Source organism: Salvelinus fontinalis, chromosome 18 (genome assembly GCF_029448725.1).
Source record: "Salvelinus fontinalis isolate EN_2023a chromosome 18, ASM2944872v1, whole genome shotgun sequence".
Classification (NCBI taxonomy): Eukaryota; Metazoa; Chordata; class Actinopteri; order Salmoniformes; family Salmonidae; genus Salvelinus; species Salvelinus fontinalis.
This window is the reverse complement of record NC_074682.1, coordinates 31,838,373-31,860,048: the sequence shown is the minus strand read 5'-3', so window position 1 is coordinate 31,860,048 and position 21,676 is coordinate 31,838,373.

Here is a 21,676-nt window from a genome sequence, read left to right as displayed (position 1 = left end):
TCTACTGCATTTCAGCCCTGCCACAAAAGGACCAGCTGACATCATGTCAGTGATTCTCTCGTCAACACAGGTGTGAGTGTTGACGAGGACAAGGCTGGAGATCACTCTGTCATGCTAATTGAGTTCAAATAACAGACTGGAAGCTTCAAAAGGAGGGTGGTGCTTGGAATCATTGTTCTTCCTCTGTCAACCATTGTTACCCGCAAGGAAACACGTGCCGTCATCATTGCTTTGCACAAAAGGGTTTCACAGGCAAGGATATTGCTGCCAGTAAGATTTCACATAAATCAACCATTTATCGGATCATCAAGAACTTCAAGGAGAGCGGTTCAATTATTGTGAAGAAGGCTTCAGGGCACCCAAGAAAGTCCAGCAAGTGCCAGGACCGTCTCCTAAAGTTGATTCAGCTGCGGGATCGGGGAACCACCAGTACAGAGCTTGCTCAGGAATGGCAGCAGGCAGGTGTGAGTGCATCTGCACGCACAGTGAGGCGAATACTTTTGGAGGATGGCCTGGTGTCAAGAAGGGCAGCAAAGAAGCCACTTCTCTCCAGGAAAAACATCAGGGACAGACTGATATTCTGCAAAAGGTATAGGGATTGGACTGCTGAGGACTGGGGTAAAGTCATTTTCTCTGATGAATCCCTTTTCCGATTGTTTGGGGCATCTGGAAAAAAGCTTGTCCGGAGAAGGTGAGCGCTACCATCAGTCCTGTGCCATGCCAACAGTAAAGCATCCTGAGACCATTCATGTGTGGGGTTGTGTCACGCCCTGACCTTAGAGATCCTTTTTATGTCTCTATTTTGGTTTGGTCAGGGCGTGAGTTGGGGTGGGCATTCTATGTCTGGTGTTCTATGTTTTCTTTTCTGTGTGTGGCTGGGTGTAGTTCTCAATCAGAGGCAGCTGTCTATCGTTCTCTCTGATTGAGAACCATACTTAGGTAGCCTTTTTCCACCTGTGTGTTGTGGGTAGTTGTTTTCTGTTTTGTGTTGTTGCACCAGACAGAACTGTTTCGTTTCGTTCACTCTCTTTGTTGTTTTTGTTGTTTCAGTGTTCAGGTTATTTTATTAAATTACAATGAACACTTACCACGCTAAGTTTTGATCACCTTCTTTCCAGGACGATCGTTACAGGTTGCTTCTCAGCCAAGGGAGTGGGCTCACTCACAATTTTGCCTAAGAACACAGCCATGAATAAAGAATGGTACCAACACATCCCCCGAGAGCAACTTCTCCCAACTATCCATCCATCCCAACCATCCCAACCAACAGTTTGGTGATGAATAATGCCTTTTCCAGCATGATGGATCACCTTGCCATAAGGCAAAAGTGATAACTAAGTGGCTCGGGGACCAAAACATCGATATTTTGGGTCCATGGCCAGGAAACTCCCCAGACCTTAATCCCATTGAGAACTTGTGGTCAATCCTCAAGAGGCGGGTGGACAAACAAAACCCCACAAATTCTGACAAACTCCAAGCATTAATTATGCAAGAATGGGCTGCCATCCGTCGGGATGTGGCCCAGAAGTGAATTGACAGCATGCCAGGGCGGATTGCAGAGGACTTGAAAAGAAGGGTCAACACTGCAAATATTGACTCTTTGCATGAACTTCATGTAGTTGTCAATAAAAGCCTTTGACACTTATGAAATGCTTGTAATTATACAATTATTGTAATTATACTTCAGTATTCCATAGTAACATCTGACAAAAATATCTAAAGACACTGAATCAGCAAACTTTGTGGAAATGAATATTTGTGTCATTCTCAAAACTTTTGGCCACGACTGTAGGGGAAGAACATCCCGATCAGGAACAGGCTGAATCAGTTGATGGAGCTGCTGATGACGTAAGTGTCACAATACAGAGGCGGATGCAAGATGCAAGCAACGATGGTTTAATGAAATAGTTTACAGCATCAACAGGACAGACAGAATATACTCAGACAGAATCCAACCCAGGGCCTAGGGCACATCCTCTGATGATAGCGTGCTGAGAAATCCAAGGGAGTGAGTCCGGCTGGGTAGGAAGGAGCACAGCAGATAATCCCCACAAGGGCTGCGAGATAAAGAGCACTGACACACGACACAACCTCAGGGAAGAAACAACGATCTGACAACAAGAAACACAGGTTACAGAACATATAAAGGGGAAGATAATTAATTCCAGCTGGCGCAGACAATCAGGCCAAGATTGGAAACCACGCCCACACAAACACAGGAGAGAGAGAGAGAGAGGCAGTGGATTCATGAACCGTGACACTACCCCCCCCCCCTAGGAACGCCTCTTGGCGTTCCCAGACAAATTTACCTGTCGATTGAAATCATCGATAAGGGAGTGATCCAGAATGTCCCTAGCGGGTACCCAACTTCTCTCCTCCGGACCGTAACCCTCCCAGTCTACCAGGTACTGGAATCCGCGTCCCCTCCTTCTCGAGTTCAAAATCCGATTGACAGAAAAGGTGGTCTCCCCATCAACAAGTCGTGGCGGCGGGGGAACCGGGACCGGCGGGTTAATGCGTGCCTGAAACACCGGTTTTATCTTGGACACATGGAAGGTAGGATGAATTCTCCTATACGCCGGAGGAAGCTTGAGCCGGACCGCCACCGGACTAATGATCCTGGTGACCTTGAACGGTCCGATAAATTTGGGGGCAAGCTTGTTAGAAACGGATCGGAGTGAAATGTTCTTCGTGGAAAGCCACACTCTTTGTCCAACGACGTATACCGGAGGCTTCGACCGGTGGCGATCGGCCTTAGCCTTGGTGCGCGCCCCCACCCGGAGGAGAGTCTCACGGGCTCTGCTCCATACGTGACGGCACCTCTGGATGAAAGCGTGAGCGGAGGGAACAGTGACCTCGGACTCAGTACTGGGAAAGATAGGTGGCTGGTAACCTAAACTACACTCAAACGGAGAGAGACCCGTGGCTGCCACTGGCAACGAATTGTGAGCGTACTCAACCATAGAGAGTTGTTGACTCCAGGAAGAGGGGTTCTTAGAAACCAAACATCGCAACACTCTCTCCAAATCTTGGTTGGCCCTCTCCGTTTGACCGTTGCTCTGGGGATGAAACCCTGAAGAAAGACTTACACTTGCTCCCAGTAACCTACAAAACTCCTGCCAAAATTTGGACACAAATTGGGGCCCCCGGTCAGAAACTACGTCCATCGGCAGGCCATGTAAGCGAAAGACATGATCCACGACCGTTACCGCTGTTTCCTTGGCAGATGGTAATTTAGGCAAGGGAATAAAATGAGCCGCCTTCGAGAACCGGTCCACCACGGTCAAAACAACCGTCTTGCCCTGGGAGGGCGGGAGACCGGTAACAAAATCTAGCGCGATGTGGGACCAGGGTCTCGAAGGGACCGACAGCGGTTGGAGTAACCCATCTGGGGGTCGATTAGAACTCTTCCCAGTGGCACAAACCGAGCAAGCCAAGACAAAACTGTGAATGTCACGAGCCATCAGCGGCCACCAAAAGCGTTGCTTCACTAAAAAGCTAGTACGGCTGACTCCTGGATGACACGCTACGTTGGAGCAATGCCCCCACCGAATAACATCGGACCGACACCCCTCCGGCACAAACAACCGATTAGGCGGACAACCGGGCGGAGGCTCTACTCCTTCTAAGGCCGTTTTGACCCTCGATTCCACCTCCCATGTGAGAGTGGAGACCACTAGGGTCCCGGGTAGGATGCACTCGGGAGTGGATGGACGTTCGGAATGGTCAAAAATACGAGAAAGGGAATCGGGTTTGACATTCTTGGAACCCGGCCGATACGAGAGAGAGAAGTCAAAACGTCCGAAATAGAGTGCCCACCGCGCCTGCCTGGAATTGAGTCGCTTGGCGGTTCTGATATATTCCAAATTTTTGTGATCGGTCCAAACTATAAAAGGTACCCCCGAACCCTCTAACCAATGGCGCCACTCCTCCAGTGCTAACTTCACTGCCAACAACTCTCTGTTGCCAATGTCGTAGTTGCGTTCCGCAGGTGATAACCGATGGGAAAGGAACGCGCAAGGGTGCATCTTGTCGTCAGAAGAGGAACGTTGGGAAAGTACCGCACCTACCCCCACCTCTGAAGCGTCTACCTCCACCACGAACTGACGCGAGGGATCGGGAGCTATGAGGATGGGAGCCGAAACAAAGCGGCTCTTGAGTTTGGTGAATGCAGCCTCGGCTGCATCGGACCACCTGAACGTCACTCTGGGGGAGGTTAAGGCTGTAAGAGAAGCGACTATCTGGCTAAAGTTGCGAACGAAACGCCGGTAGAAATTGGCGAATCCCAGAAACCTCTGTAGGGCCTTACGGGAATCTGGGCTTGGCCAATCCACCACAGCCTTAACCTTGTCAGGATCCATGCGAATACCTTCAGTCGAGACGATGTAACCTAGGAATGGAACGGATTGTGCATGGAAAATACATTTCTCCGCCTTGACAAAAAGTCCATTCTCCAACAACCTCTGAAGCACTCGTCTGACGTGCTGAACGTGTTCCTGGAGAGAAGAAGAAAAAATCAGTATGTCATCCAGGTAAACATATATGAACTGATCAATCATATCTCTCAGCACGTCATTGACGAGTGCCTGGAAAACCGCCGGGGAGTTGGATAACCCAAAAGGCATGACCAAATACTCGAAGTGCCCTCTGGGGGTGTTAAACGCGGTCTTCCATTCGTCCCCCCTCCTTATGCGAACCAAATGATAAGCATTACGTAAATCCAACTTAGTGAACACGGATGCTCCCTGTAACCTTTCAAAGGCTGAGGACATCAACGGTAAGGGATAGGTATTCTTCACTGTGATGTTATTCAACCCACGGTAATCAATGCAAGGACGCAGAGATCCGTCCTTCTTCCCCACAAAGAAGAACCCCGCCCCCGCTGGAGAAGAGGAAGGACGAATGAATCCAGATGCCAGAGAATCAGAGATGTATCTCTCCATAGCCTCTCTCTCAGGAACAGAGAGTGAATATAACTTGCCTTTAGGCGGAGACTCACCTGGCAATAACTCTATTGCACATTCATAGGGACGATGCGGAGGAAGAGAAGCAGCACGGGACTTGCTGAACACCTCCTTCAGGTCGAGGTATTCAACGGGCACGTTAGACAAATCCACTGCCTCCTCTAGAAACACAGAATCAGACACAGATGAACAAGCAGACACTAAACAGGACTCAAGACACTTGTTACTCCACATAGATATAGAGTTATGACCCCAGTCAACTCTGGGGTTGTGTTGGGTGAGCCAAGGGTGGCCGAGAACTAATGGTGCAAGGGGTGAGTCCATGAGTAGAAATGATAGTGTCTCAGTGTGATTGCCAGAAGTGATGAGTGTGATAGGTTCAGTGGTGTGAGAAATGTTGGGGAGTTCTTGACCATTGAGAGCGTTGACGGATATCTTGTGCGTGAGTGAGGTGATAGGAATCTGGAGCTTGTGAGCGAGCTTGAAGTCCACGAAATTACCCTCTGCTCCTGAGTCCAGTAAAGCTTGGGTGTCGTGCGTGTGGGTGGCCCATCTTAGTCTTACCGGGAGGAGAGTAGATGATGAGGTCTTCTCTGTGATGACACCACCCGATAGTAGCCTCATACTTACTACCGGGCCTGATCTTTTACCGGACAGGAGTGGATAAAGTGGCCCGCTCTACCACAGTAGAGACAAAGTCCTTGGGATCTCCGCCTCTCCCTCTCCTCCCGGGAGAGGCGAGCTCTCCCCACCTGCATGGGTTCGTGAGCGGAGGCTGAACTGGCCGTGTTCCCGCTGCTGGCATGCCAACCCTCCGTGTCGTTATACGGTCTGTTAGGGTATGCTCGGCGGCCAATACGACTCAGACGAGCGTCGACCCTCAATGCTAGTTCCACTAGTCCATTTAAACTCCTGGGAAGGTCCAGAACATAAATCTCCTTCTGGATCCGGTCCTCCAGCCCATGCAGGAACATGTCCCACTGCGCCTCCTCGTTCCACTGACATTCTACGGCCAGAGTGCGGAATTGAATGGAGTATTCCGATACTGAACGGTCTCCTTGGCGAAGGTCAGCGAGTAGTCTGGCCGCCTCCCTACCCGCCACGGCCCGATCGAAGACCCTTCTCATCTCCTCGGAGAGTGTCTGGAAGGAGGTGCAGCATGGGTCCTGGTTCGCCCACACCGCCGATCCCCAAAGGGCCGCTTTGCCTGATAGCAGTGTGAGTACGAATGCTACCTTAGACTGTTCACGGTTGAAGGTCCGTGGCTGCAACGAGAAATGCATGGAACATCTCGTCAGAAAAGCTCTGCAATAGTCAGGATCACCTGAATAACCCTCTGGTGTCGGTAGCCGTGGCTCTAGCTGGGAATCCGGCTCTGGCGGGGCGTGTTGAACTGCCGGTGTAGGTGGCGCAGCGAGACCCCCCAGCTGTTGTAATTGTTGGGTCAGCTGGGATACCTGCGTCGCAATAGCTTGTACTGCCCGACCTGTGCTAGAGATGTTCTCCTCTTGTTGGTCCATTCTCGTGATACTGCGGGAAATGAATTCGGTCAGACTCGTTGAACTCGCTGCATCCATGATGTGGTCAGATCGTTCTGTCACAATACAGAGGCGGATGCAAGATGCAAGCAACGATGGTTTAATGAAATAGTTTACAGCATCAACAGGACAGACAGAATATACTCAGACAGAATCCAACCCAGGGCCTAGGGCACATCCTCTGATGATAGCGTGCTGAGAAATCCAAGGGAGTGAGTCCGGCTGGGTAGGAAGGAGCACAGCAGATAATCCCCACAAGGGCTGCGAGATAAAGAGCACTGACACACGACACAACCTCAGGGAAGAAACAACGATCTGACAACAAGAAACACAGGTTACAGAACATATAAAGGGGAAGATAATTAATTCCAGCTGGCGCAGACAATCAGGCCAAGATTGGAAACCACGCCCACACAAACACAGGAGAGAGAGAGAGAGAGGCAGTGGATTCATGAACCGTGACAGTAAGCTGATAGTCTCCAGACCTGCAGGATGAGATCTGTTTGTGACCGCTGAGGGCGCTGAAACTTGCATCCCATATTGAAATGATCCCCCTATTCCCAATACTAACAGCAACAGATGAAGCCTCCAGTACTGCACCTAGAATATAAACAAGGATGTCTTCAACAGGGATTGACTTTAAAGGGATACTTCGGGATTTGGGAAATGAAGCCCTTTATCTACTTCCCCAGAGTCAGATTAACTCGTGGATACCATTTTGATGTTTCTGCGTGCAGTTTAGTACTGCTTTAAACTATTTCCATCGAAAATTGTACAAAAACACATTTACTTGAACAGTGCAGAATGACTGCACAAACAGCACACATCATCATTCTGTTACCAAACTTTGCATCTGCATTGTTTTTCAAGTAAATTCGTTTTTGTAAAATTGCCAGTGGAAATTGTTCAAAGTAGACCTTCTGCATAGAGTAGTCATTGCACTCTGTTATCGTGGAATTGCCCATAAGCTTTGCCACATAACAATATAAATTGTCATTTCAGTGTGTACCTCCTCAATCAATTAATCAATCAAATGTATTTACAAAGTTTTTTCAACATCAGCAATTGTCACAAGTGCCTCATGATCAGTTAGTTTGTGAGTGATGTTCAGTTTTACTACCAGGCTGTTGAGTGCTTAACTCTCTCTGTCTGAGGCTCTACCTGTATTTATCTGGTCAATATGTCAGTGTATTATGTCTGTTTGTAACAGTGATATATGTGAAAATGTGATCATATTATAAATTGTATTTTAATGTTTAAGGACTTTTGGAAGATTAGTCCAAATGAGGACCTAATGAGGATCCTAATAAAATAAAATAAAATAAAATGTTGAATCGCCATGAACGTAGACACATATTTTGCCTCATTGCGCTGAGCTGAGTGAAGTTTGTGAGTGATTTTCTGGATGCTGGCTAGAACCGGAGAGCAGGTGGTCATTTATCCCAATGACTTACGATGCATTCATAACCAAGTGGGAAGGTGAAAATGACCAGTTGTGAAGTGGGAAATAACAGCTGGATGCATTCACGTGCTCTGAACTCATTGAGAAATGCAGATTGACTAATGGACAACAAACTACGTCAACCATAAACTGAAAATAAAGCTATCATGCTTCTAAACAAATTATAGTGTTAAAAAAATCATATTACAGTTTTCTTGATTGCTTGAGCGTGTTTGTCGAAACAGAATTAACTTTTTCAAAACAACACAAAGCCCCAAACTGAAATACATTGGCCAAAATGAGACATTTAATTCAGCAAAATGCATTAAGACTCTCAAAACATTAAATACATGACAAAAAATCAACTACCTGTCACGACTTCCACCGAAGGTGGCTCCTCTCCCTGTTCGGGCGGCGCTCGGTGGTCATAGTAGCCGGCCTACTAGCTGCCACTGATCCCTTTTCCTTTTTCGTTTGGTTTTGTCTGTCTTGTGTTCACCTGTGTCTAGTTTAGTTAATCAGTGGGGTATTTCATCTCGCCCTACCCGCTAGGTTTTGTGCGGGATTGTTTGTGTTACTGTCGGTTTGCTTGGGTTGGTTTTCTTTTTACTGTTAACCTGTTGGGGATGGGGGCGCTGTTTAGACTATTTATGCTAATGTGGCTAATTTTTTAAACGGCTTCCCACAAAATCCTTGATCGTACAATATGCATATTATTATTATTATTGGATAGAAAACAGTCTATAGTTTCTATAGGAGTTGAAATTTTGTCTCTAAGTGGAACAGAGCCCATTCTACAGCAATTTCCCTGACATGGAGTCAGATTTGAGAAACGTTGGCCACTTTTCTGAAGTCATTTAAACGGGCACTGTCGTTGCTATGACTATACGGACACTTCTTACGTCTTCCCCTGGATGCCTTTACGTGATGACGATTCCAACGGGCTCGATTGCTCGTTCACAGGCACTACAAATGAAAAAAACCTTTAGCTAGCAAGTCTTTTCTTGCTGCGTAACGCGCGTGGAAGACACCGACCCTCTCCTGTTCCAAGCATTAGTTTAGCCTGTTATATTTCTCCGGTCATCTTTTCACTCGTTATAGGAGTTACAAACATCACAAAGTAGTTAATTTAAAGCGTTTTATAGCAATTTATATCCGTTTAGTGCGATTTTGGGACATTTATTTTTGCAACGATGTGAAAAGTTGGGAACGCTTTTCAGTTCATCCCGAACGTAGTTGACATTTCCACATGGCAAGAGGACAGCTTTCCACCAAAAGACGATTTCTCCCAAGAAAGGATCCTTTGCCCAAGATACTGATGGAAGAACAGCTCAAGGTAGGACATTTTTATTATGATAAATCGTGTTTCTGTCGAAACATTTTAGTGGCTTAGGACGCCATGTTTTTTGACGTAGCTTCGCTTGGCGCAAACTGTATTGAAAAGTAAGGATAAATTAAAAAATGTAATAACGCAATTGTATTAAGAATTAAATTGTCTATCAATCCCTGTCCACCCTATATTTTTTAGTCACGTTTATGAGTATTTATGTATAAGAGTAGATCACTGTCTAAGTGGCGCAAGGACGTTTTCTTTACCAGCTTGTCTACATTTCACATTGTCTAACCATGATTTTGGTGGCTAAATATAAACATTTTCGATCAAACTGTATATGCATGTTGTAATGTGATGTTACAGGAGTGTCATCGGAAGAATTCTGAGAAGGTTAGTGAAAAAATTAATATCTTTTGGCGATGTTGACTTTTATCGCTCACTTTGGCTAGAATCAATGCTGGGCTGCTATGTGCTATGTGCTACGCTAATATAACGATTTATTGTGTTTTCGCTGTAAGACACTTAGAAAATCTGAAATATTGTCTGTATTCACAGGATCTGTGTCTTTCGATTCGTGTATGCTGTGTATTTTTACGAAATGTTTGATGATTAGTAGTTAGGTAAACACGTTGCTCATTGTAATTATTCTAGTCCATTTGTGATGGTGGGTGCAATTGTAAACTATGCCATATACCTGAAATATGCACTTTTTTCTAACAAAACCTATCCCATACCATAAATATGTTATCAGACTGTCATCTAATGAGTTTTTTTGTTGGTTAGGGGCTATAAATATCTTAGTTTAGCCGAATTGGTGATGGCTACTGGTGTTGGTGGACAAATAAAAGATGGTGGAATATGCTAATGTGTTTTTAGGTAATAGATGTACATCTTTACATATTGTGTCTTCCCTGTAAAACATTTTAAAAATCGGAAATGTTGACTGGATTCATAAGATCTGTGTCTTTCATTAGCTGTATTGGACTTTAATGTGTGAAAGTTAAATATTTTAAAAAAATATTTTTTTTGAATTTCGCGGCACTGGTTTTTCAGTGGGGGGGGGGGGGGTGTGCCGCTAGCGCCACGCTGATCCTAGACAGGTTAAGCAGGTTTATTTTCACGGGACGTTTTTTCCGCACGTTAGTTTAGCAGAGGAGTGTTTCCTCTGTTTTGTACTAGACTGCCTAGTACCAGTGGTGGAAAAAGTACCCAATTGTCATACTTGAGTAAAAGTAAAGATACCTTAATATAAAATGACTCAAGTAAAAGTCACCCAGTAAAATACTACGAGTAAAAGTTTTAAAGTATTTGGTTTAAAATATAATTAAGTATCAAAAGTATAAATCATTTCAAATTCCTTACTAAGCAAACTACACCATTACATTTTTTATTTTTTTGACGGATAGCCAGGGGCACACTTCAACACTCAGACATAATTTACAAACGAAGCACGTGTTTAGTGAGTCTGCCAGATCAGGGGCAGTAGGCATAACCAGGGATGTTCACTTGATAAGTGCGTGAATTTGACAATTTTTATGTCCTGCTAAGCATTCAAAATGTAACAAGTACTTTTGGGTGCCAGGGAAAATGTATGGAGTAAAAAGTACATTATTTTCTTTAGGAATGTAGTGAAGTAAAAGTTGTCAAAAATATAAACAGTAAAGTAGACCCCAAAAACGACTTAAGTAGTACTTTAAAGTATTTTTACACCACGGCCTAGTACATATCACAACAACCCAAGCATGACTGCAATGCAAAATCAAATCAAATCCAATCCAATCAAATAAAATTTTATTTGTCACATACACATGGTTAGCAGATGTTAATGCGAGTGTAGCGAAATGCTTGTGCTTCCAGTTCCGACAATGCAGTAATAACCAACGAGTAATCTAACCTAACAATTCCACAACTACTACATTATACACACAAGTGTAAAGGGATAAAGAATATGTACATAAAGATATATGAATGAGTGGTGGTACAGAACGGCATAGGCAAGATGCAATAGATGATATAGAGTACAGTATATACATATGAGATGAGTAATGTAGGGTATATAAACATAAAGTGGCATAGTTTAAAGTGGCTAGTGATACATGTATTACATAAAGATGGCAAGATGCAGTAGATGATATAGAGTACAGTATATACATATACATATGAGATGAGTAATGTAGGGTATGTAAACATTATATTAAGTGGCATTGTTTAAAGTGACTAGTGATACATTTTTACATACATTTCCATCAATTCCCATTATTAAAGTGGCTGGAGTTGAGTCAGTATGTTGGCAGCAGCCACTAAATGTTAGTGGTGGCTGTTTAACAGTCTGATGGCCTTGAGATAGAATATTTTTTTCAGTCTCTCGGTCCCTGCTTTGATGCACCTGTACTGACCTCGCCTTCTGGATGATAGCGGGGTGAACAGGCAGTGGCTCGGGTGGTTGTTGTACTTGATGATCTTTATGGCCTTCCTGTGACATCGGGTGGTGTAGGTGTCCTGGAGGGCGGGTAGTTTGCCCCCGGTGATGCGTTGTGCAGACCTCACTACCCTCTGGAGAGCCTTACGATTGTGGGCGGAGCAGTTGCCGTACCAGGCGGTGATACAGCCCGACAGGATCTCGATTGTGCATCTGTAGAAGTTTGTGAGTGCTTTTGGTGACAAGCTGAATTTCTTCAGCCTCCTGAAGCCTCCTACCACTGTAGTGTCGTCCGCAAACTTGATGATTGAGTTGGAGGCGTGCATGGCCACGCAGTCGTGGGTGAACAGGGAGTACAGGAGAGGGCTCAGAACGCACCCTTGTGGGGCCCCAGCGTTGAGGATCAGCGGGGTGGAGATGTTGTTACCTACCATTACCACCTGGGGGCGGCCCGTCAGGAAGTCCAGTACCCAGTTGCACAGGGCGGGGTCGAGACCCAGGGTCTCGAGCTTGATGACGAGTTTGTAGGGTACTATAGGGTACTATGGTGTTAAATGCTGAGCTGTAGTCGATGAACAGCATTCTCACATAGGTATTCCTCTTGTCCAGATGGGTTAGGGCAGTGTGCAGTGTGGTTGCGATTGTGTCGTCTGTGAACCTATTGGGTCGGTAAGCAAATTGGAGTGGGTCTAGGGTGTCAGGTAGGGTGGAGGTGATATGGTCCTTGACTAGTCTCTCAAAGCACTTCATGATGACGGAAGTGAGTGCTACGGGGCGGTAGTCGTTTAGCTCAGTTACCTTAGCTTTCTTGGGAACAGGAACAATGGTGGCCCTCTTGAAGCATGTGGGAACAGCAGACTGGGATAAGGATTGATTGAATATGTCCGTAAACACACCAGCCAGCTGGTCTGCGCATGCTCTGAGGACGCGGCTGGGAATGCCGTCTGGGCCTGCAGCCTTGCGAGGGTTCACACGTTTAAATGTTTTACTCACCTCGGCTGCAGTGAAGGAGAGCCCGCAGGTTTTGGTAGCGGGCCGTGTCAGTGGCACTGTATTGTCCTCAAAGCGAGCAAAAAAAGTTATTTAGTCTGTCTGGGAGCAAGACATCCTGGTCCGCGACGGGGCTGGTTTTCTTTTTGAAATCCGTGATTGACTGTAGACCCTGCCACATCCCTCTTGTGTCTGAGCTGTTGAATTGTGACTCTACTTTGTCTCTATACTGACTCTTAGCTTGTTTGATTGCCTTGCGGAGGGAATAGCTACACTGTTTGTATTCGGTCATGTTTCCAGTCATCTTGCCCTGGTTAAAAGCAGTGGTTCGCACTTTCAGTTTCGCCCGAATGCTGCCATCAATCCACGGTTTCTGGTTTGGGAATGTTTTAATCTTTGCTGTGGGTTGAACAGACCTGAGCACGGGAGCTTCTTGTTTTAGTTTCTGTTTATAGGCTGGAAGCAACAAAATGGAGTCGTGGTCAGCTTTCCCGAAGTCTGACTACTGTCCCTCCATTAGGATGAATATGAAGTAGAGGTATGGCCGATTAATTAGGGCCGATTTCAAGTTCTCATAATAATCGGTAATCGGCCTATTTTGACGATGATTATGGCCGATTACATTGCAATCCACGAGGAGGCTGCGTGACAGGCTAACCACCTGTTACGCGAGTGCAGCATCAAAAAGACCTGTGGCTGCAAGGATCCAAGGTAAGTTGCTAGCTAGCATTAAACTTACCTTATAAAAAACAATCAATCTTAACATAATCACAAGTTAACTACACATGGTTGATGATATTACTAGGTTAACTAGCTTGTCCTACGTTGCATATAATCAAGGCGGTGCCTGTTAATTTATCATTGAATCACAGCCTACTTCAACTTCGCCAAACGGGTGATGATTTAATGATAGTTTCCGGATTTGACCATATAAATGACCGAAGGCTCGTATTTCTGTGTGTTTATTATATTATAATTAAGTCTATGATTTGATATTTGATAGAGCAGTGTGACTGAGCGGTGGTGGGCAGCAGAAGGCTCGTAAGCAATCATTCAAACAGCACTTTACTGCGTTTGCCAGCAGCTCTTAGCAATGCTTGAAGCACAGCGCTGTTTATGACTTCAAGACTCTCAACTCCCGAGATTAGGCTGGCAATACTATAGTGCCTATTAGAACATCAAATAGTCAAAGGTATATGAAATACAAATGGTAGAGAGAGAAATAGTTGACGCGTCATAATGCCTATAATAATGACAACCTAAAACTTCTTAACTGGGAATATTGAAGACTCATGTTAAAAGCAACCACCAGCTTTCATATGCTCTCATGTTCTGAGCAAGGAACTTAAACGTTAGCTTTTTTACATGGCACATATTGCACTTTTACTTTCTTCTCCAACACTTTGTTTTTGCATTATTTAAACCAAATTGAACATGTTTCATTATTTATTTGAGACTAAATTGAATTTATTTATGTGTTATATTAAGTTAAAATAAGTTTCAGTATTGTTGTAATTGTCATTATTATACATGTATCTAAGAATCGGCCGATTAATTGGTATCGGCGTTGAAAAATCATGATCGGTCGACCTCTAGTATGTATGCCAATCACTTTAGAGGTCAGTCAAGCCAATGAAATTAGAGACTGGGACATGAAGTTTCAGCCAAGTTTCACCATCATCTAGTTTCAGATCCCCTTTTGACTCCCAGGCTCACTTTAATTAGATATCATTCCAAGAGGATGACATAAGATAATATAATACCTCAAAACACAGAGCAATAGTGAAGACAATGGCCCAGCCTGTCATGAAAATGTAGCCTCCCATCAAAATAATCTTCCTGCCCTGTTGCTCGATCAGCAGGTTCTGAGCAGGGTGAAAATATAAAAATTCAAATCACATAATTTTCCTCCCTGAGGTTAGCCATAGACGCGATAGAGGTGTGTTTAATTATTTTACGTCTAGCCTTGTGTGATAATACATGTATTTATTTTTTACATTCTAATCCGAACAGTATGTCGGATAGGTGCTTTAACTTCTCGGAATGCAGGAAACATTTACAAATGGAACTTTTCTTACAGAGTGACTATTTCAAAGGTCTGGATTAAGGATTTAACGAGAGAGAGAGAAACAATCCCTCCTTGCCTCCCCAGCACCAACCAGCAGTGTGTCCTCTGCGGCCACAGGTGGTGCAAGGAACGGTCCCCCCTCCGGTCCCCCTCATAGCGGCACCTCCCAGCTCCATCGGGGTAGGATCAGGGTGCTGGGGGATGGAACTGACAGACCCCGATCTGGATGTCCGCGGGAGGCCAACAGGTTATCCAGCCGGATGGATAGGTCCACCAGCTGGTCCAGGTTAAGGGTGGTGTCCCTGCAGGCTAACTCCCTACGAACGTCATTCCATCCTGCGCCTGGCGGCCAGAGTTCTAAAATCCAGAGCGAACTCTTGAGCGCTCCTCATCCCCTGTGTTACGGATACAGGTATCCTGTGTGTGTGTATCCTGTGTTTGTATTTCTTTTCTCTCCTTCTCCCCTCACAGGTGGCAATCATCATTCCCCAATACGTCACCAATTAGTCGCTAATCAGAAGACACCTGCTCCTTTTCTCTTACCCTATCACATTCCCTTTCCCATGGTTTAAAAACCCTGTCAGTTGTTTTCTCTGGAGCTCGATCTCTCTGTCATGCAATCTCTCTCTAGATCTCTTGTGTTTTGCAACTACATGTCACTTTGTCCTTTACCCTGTGAGTATTGTTTTGTTATGGTGTTTGACTGTTTGTTTGATGGTGGAAAAAGGTGGTACCAAGACAAGTCGCCCATGGGCATACACTACCCGTAGGAATACTTTGTCAAAGAACACTAGTTAGAACTGGGCGGACCACCCACTGTATTTTTGGTAGGTTAGTTAGCTGTTGTTGAAGTAGGCTAGTCTAGCTTAGGGGTGTTATTGAATGCTTATTATTTCTTTCCTTGGGTCCAGCTCAGCACCTTTTCCTGCTCCCCATTACCGTGTGTTTGCAAATAAACTATGAGTGTATGACGGTAATTTAGTTGTCTGTGGTTATTCGTTCTCACTGTTCCTTTTTCACTAGTATACTTTGCATGAGTTATGTTACGGGTCTCGTTACCATCCCCCCTAGACTGCTGGGCCAAAGGGATTCGTAACACCCTGTCTTAAATGGAACAAGCGTTCCCCCGCCGCTCTCCCCTCAGGTGGATGATCGAAAACCGCCCGGAAGCGGCGGGTGAAATCCTTGTAGTTGTCCAACGTCGGGCCTTCTTCTCCCCAGATGGTGTTGGCCCAGACCAGTGCTTTTCCAGTCAGACGAGATGAGGGCGCTCACTCTCTCGCGTCCCGAGGGGGCCGGCTGAACAGCTGCCAGGTAGAGCTCCAGCTGGAGTAGGAACCCCTGGCACCCAGCAGCCGTTCCATCATAACGTCCTGGGAGCGAGAGCCCAATCCTGATGAAGGAGGTGTGGACATCTGGGTCGGTTGTTGTGGGAGCTGGGGAGGTGCTGATGGGTGAACTGGAAAACCCTCTCTCTCCCATCGGTCCATGGTTTGCAGCACGCAATCCATGGCTGTACCGAGACTCTGTAACATGGTCGCGTGCTGCTGAACACGCTCCTCCATTGGGTGAGGAGGGCTGGCTGTACCTGCTGACACCATTAGTGGTGCGTTATTCTGTGAGGGTGTTGGTGAATGGAAAAATGCGGAGTCAGGCGCAGGACACAAATATGAGTAATAGTCCGAAAGTTTACTCAAAATTAAGATAATGTTCCAACAAGGAAACAATACAAAAATAATCCAGAGCACAAGAACACGAACCAACATGACAAACAATAACGCATAAAACAGAGAGGGAAGTCAGAGGGTTAAATAAGGAACATAATTAATGGAATTGAAACCAGGTGTGTATGATCAAGACAAAACAAAACGAAAATGAAACATGGATCGGGGGTGACTAGAAAGGCAGTGACGTAGACCGCTGAACGCTGTCCGATCAAGGAGAGGGACCAACTTCGGCCGAAGTCGTTACACTTTGAGGATAACACAGTGCCACCGACGCGGCCCGCTACCAAGGACTGTGGGCTCTCCTTCTCTGTGGCCAACGTGAGTAAAACATTTAAACATGTTAACCCTCGCAAGACTGCCGGCCCAGACGGCATCCCTTGCCGCGTCCTCAGAGCATGCGCAGACCAGCTGGCTGGTGTGTTTACGGGCATATTCAATCTCTCCCTATTCCAGTCTGCTGTCCCCAAATGTTTCAAGATGGCCACCATTGTTCCTGTACCCAAGAAGGCAAAGGTAAATGAATTTAACTTCTCTAGGGTAGGGGGCAGCATTTTCACGTTTGGATGAAAAGCATACCCAAATTAAACTGCCAGCTACTCATCCCCAGAAAATAAGATATGCATATATTAGTAGATTTGGATAGAAAACACTCTGAAGTTTATAAAACTGTTTGAATCATGTCTGTGAGTATAACAGAACTTATTTAGCAGGCGAAACCCCGAGGACAAACCATTCAGAATTGTTTGTTGTTGAGGTCACTCTCTTTTCAATGAGTTTTCATTGGGAAACCAGATTTCTAAGCGACTTGCTTCCAGTTTCTACGGCTTCCACTGGATGTCAACAGTCTAGAGAAATTGGTTGAGTTTATTCCTTTGTGTAATGAAGAAATACGGCCATCTTGAAGTCGAGTCACTCTAGGTGTCCTGTGAGATAGAAGTGCATGACCAGAAGGCATGCCACGGTTGGTTTTAATCCTGTATTGAACACAGATCATCCCGTCTTCAATTTTATCGATTATTAACATTAAAAAATACCAAAAGTTGTATTACAAAAGTAGTTTGAAATTTTTTGGCAAAGTTTACAGGTAACCTTTGAGATATTTTGTAGTCACATTTGAGCAAGTTGGAACCTGTGTTTTTCTGGATCAAACGCGCCAAATAAATGGACATTTTGGATATATATGGACGGAATTAATCGAACAAAAGGACCATTTGTGATGTTTATGGGACATATTGGAGTGCCAACAATAGAAGGCTTGTCACGTTCCTGACCTGTTTTCTGTTGTTTTGTATGTGTGTGATGGTCAGGGCGTGAGTTTTGGGTGGGCAGTCTATGTTTTCTGTTTCTATGTTGGTTTTGGGTTGCCTGGTATGGCTCTTAATTAGAGGCAGGTGTTATGCGTTTTCCTCTAATTGAGAGTCATATTAAGGTAGGGTGTTCTCACTGTTTGTTGGTGGGTGATTGTCGTCCGTGTCGGTGTCTGCACCACACGGGACTGTAGCGTTTGTTTGTTCGGTTTGTCATAGTCTGTACCTGTTCCTACGTGCTTCGTGTTTTATGTAAGTACTCATGGTTTAGGTCAGTATACATTCGTTTTTTGTTATTTTGTAATCCTTCCCAGTGTTTGTTTTCGTGTTTCGTCGTTCACCTTAATAAATTCATTATGTATTCACAACCCGCTGCATGTTGGTCGAATCACTACTCCTCCTCTTCGTATGAAGAGGAGGAGGAACACCGTTACAAGGCTGTCAAAGGTAAGGCATGAATTATATTTTTATTTCTGCGTTTTGTGTCGTGCCTGCAGGGTTGGAATATGCTTATTTCTCTTGGTTTACAATGGTGCTATCCTCAGAAAATAGCATAGTATGCTTTCGCCGAAAAGCCTATTTGAATTCTGACACGTTGGCTGGATTCACAACCAGTGTAGCTTTAATTTGGTATCTTTCATGTGTGATTTAATAAAAGTTTGATTTTATAGTAATTTTCATAGTAATTCATTTGAATATGGCGCTCTGCATTTTCTCAGGCTTTTTGCCAAGTGAGACAGTAGCGTCCCGCCTAAACTCAGATTTTTTTATATAAATATGAACTTTACCGAACAAAACATACATGTATTGTGTAACATGAAGTCCTATGAGTGTCATCTGATGAATATGATCAAAGGTTAGTGATTAATTTTATCTCTATTTCTGCTTTTTGTTACTGCTCTCTTTGGCTGGAAAAATGGCTGTCTTTTTCTGTGACTTGGCTCATACCTAACATAATCGTTTGGTGTGCTTTCGTCGTAAAACATTTTTTAAATCGGACACTGTGGCTGGATTTACAACAAGTGTAGCTTAAAATGGTGTAAAATACTTGTATGTTTGAGGAATTTAAATTATGGCATTTCTGTTGTTTTGAATTTGGCGCCCTGCAGTTTCACTGGCTGTTGACGAGGTGGGACGTCCCACATACCCTAGAGAAGTTATTGACTATCGCCCTGTAGCACTCACTTCTGTTATCATGAAGTGCTTTGAGAGACTAGTCAAGGATCATATCACCTCTACCTTACCTGCCACCCTAGACCCACTTCAATTTGCTTACCGCCCCAATAGATCCACAGACGATGCAATCGCCATCACTCTGCACACTGCCCTATCCCATCTGGACAAGAGGAATACCTATGTAAGAATGCTGTTCATTGACTATAGCTCAGTCTTCAACACCATAGTACCCTCCAAGCTCTTCGTTAAGCTTGTGGCCCTGGGTCTGAACCGCGCCCTGTGCAACTGGGTCCTGGACTTCCTGACGGGCCGCCCCCAGGTGGTGAAGGTAGGAAACTTCACCTCCACTAAGCTGATCCTCAACACTGGGGCCCCACAAGGGTGCGTGATCAGCCCCCCTCCTGTACTCCCTGTTCACCCATGACTGCGTGGCCAAGCACGCCTCTAACTCAAAAATCAAGTTTGCAGACGACACAACAGTAGTAGGCTTGATTACCAACGATGATGAGACAGCCTACAGGGAGGAGGTGAGGCCCCTGGGAGTGTGGTGCCTGGAAAACAACCTCTCACTCAACGTCAACAAAACAATGGAAATTATTGTGCACTTCAGGAAACAGCAGAGGGTGCACCCCCCTATCTACATCGACGGGACTTCAGTGGAGAAGGTGGAATGCTTCAAGTTCCTTGGCGTACACATCCCTGACAAACTGAACTGGACCACCCACACGGACAGTGTTGTGAAGAAAGCGCAACAGAGCCTCTTCAACCTCAGGAGGCTAAAGAAATTTGGCTTGTCACCTAAAACCCTCACAAACTTATACAGATGCATAATTGAGAGCATCCTGTTGGGCTGTATCACCGCCTGGTACGGCAACTGCACCCCCCGCAACCGCAAGGCTCTCCAGAGGGTGGTGCGGTCTGCACAACGCAATACCAGGGGAAAACTACCCGCTCTCCAGGACACTTACAGCACCCGATGTCACAGGAAGGCCAAAAAGATCATCACGGACATAAACCACCCGAGCCATTGCCTGTTCACCCCACTATTTTCCAGAAGGCGAGGTCAGTACAGGTGCATCAAAGCTGGGACCGAGAGACTGAAAAAAAGCTTCTATCTCAAGGCCATCAGACTGTTAAACAGCCATCATTAGCACATTAAAGGCTGCTACCTATAGGCATAGACTAGGAATCACTGGCCACTTTAAGGAACACAAGTCACTTTAATAATGTTTACATATCTGGCATTACTCATCTCATGTGTATATACTGTATTCTATACTATTCTACGGTCTCTTAGTCAATTATTGTTTACATATGTCATTACTCATCTCGTGTGTATAATGTTTTCTATACTATTCTACAGCATCTCATTTACTTAATAATGTTTACTTATCTTACATTACTCATTTCATATGTGTATATACTGTTTTCTATACCATTCTACTGCATCTTAGTCCGTTACGCTCTGACATCGCTCGTCCATATGTATATCGTCTTAATTCATTCCTACTTAGATGTGTGTATATGTTGTAATTTGTTAGATTTTACTGCACTGTCGGAGCTAGAAGAACCAGCATTTCGCTACACCCGCAATAACATCTGCTAATCCAGTGTATGTGACAAATAAAATTTGATCCTCTTAGGGATCCGCCTCTTTTTTAAGATTTTCGCCTGAAATAACTCAAATTTAACTGCCTGTAGCTCAGGCCATGAAGCAAGGATATGCATGTTCTTGGTACCATTTCAAAGGGAACACTTTGAAGTTTGTGGAAATGTGAAAGGAATGTAGGAGAATATAACACAATGTTTTTTTGTACCATCATCTTTGAAATGCAAGAGAAAGGCCATAATGTATTATTTCAGCCCAGGTGCAATATATTTTACCCACTGGATGGCAGCAGTGTATGTGCAAAGTTTTAAACTGATCCAATGAACCATTGTTTTTCTGTAAAAACTGTTGTATCAAGACTGCCCAAATATGCCTAATTTGTTTATTAATAACTTTTTATGTTCAAAATTGTGTACTCTCCTCAAACAATAGCATGTTATTCTTTCACCTTAATAGCTACTATAAATTGGACAGTGCAGTTAGATTAACAAGAATTTATGCCAATATCAGATATGTCTATGTCCTGGGAAATGTTCTTGTTACTTACAATCTCATGCTAATCGCATTAGCCTACGTTAGCTCAACCGTCCCGTGGAAGGGACAGCGATCCCGAAGAAGTTTACCAAATCTGCAGCACCAGTGAAATGGCATGGTCATGGACTGACTACACCTCTTCATTAAACCCTGAAATACAAACAACCCTTTATGTTCTCCTCCCTAACTCCCGCAAGCATTACAAATGTAAAGTACAACCGTATGTCATCATCACCAGATTGCATTTTTAACAAGGTACCGTACGATGAAATGTAAATGTCTACTCGCACTATGAAATTGGTAGCTGATCTCACATTTCTAATCAAGTCTGTTGTGAGGGAGGGGCCAGGAACAGGCTCTGTCCAGAAGTTCATCTGAGCTGGGTACGTTTTGCTGTCAGAACAATGGTGTACTTCAGAGGTAGTTAACTTTGATCCCAGATAGAGAGCTCTGTCAGAAACCCCCTGCCAGAACCAGAGAGAACCAGAACCCTACTGACTCAAACCGAAACTGAACATCTGAGAAACAATGAATGTGGGGAGAAACCAAGCTTCAATAACAAGAGGAGTC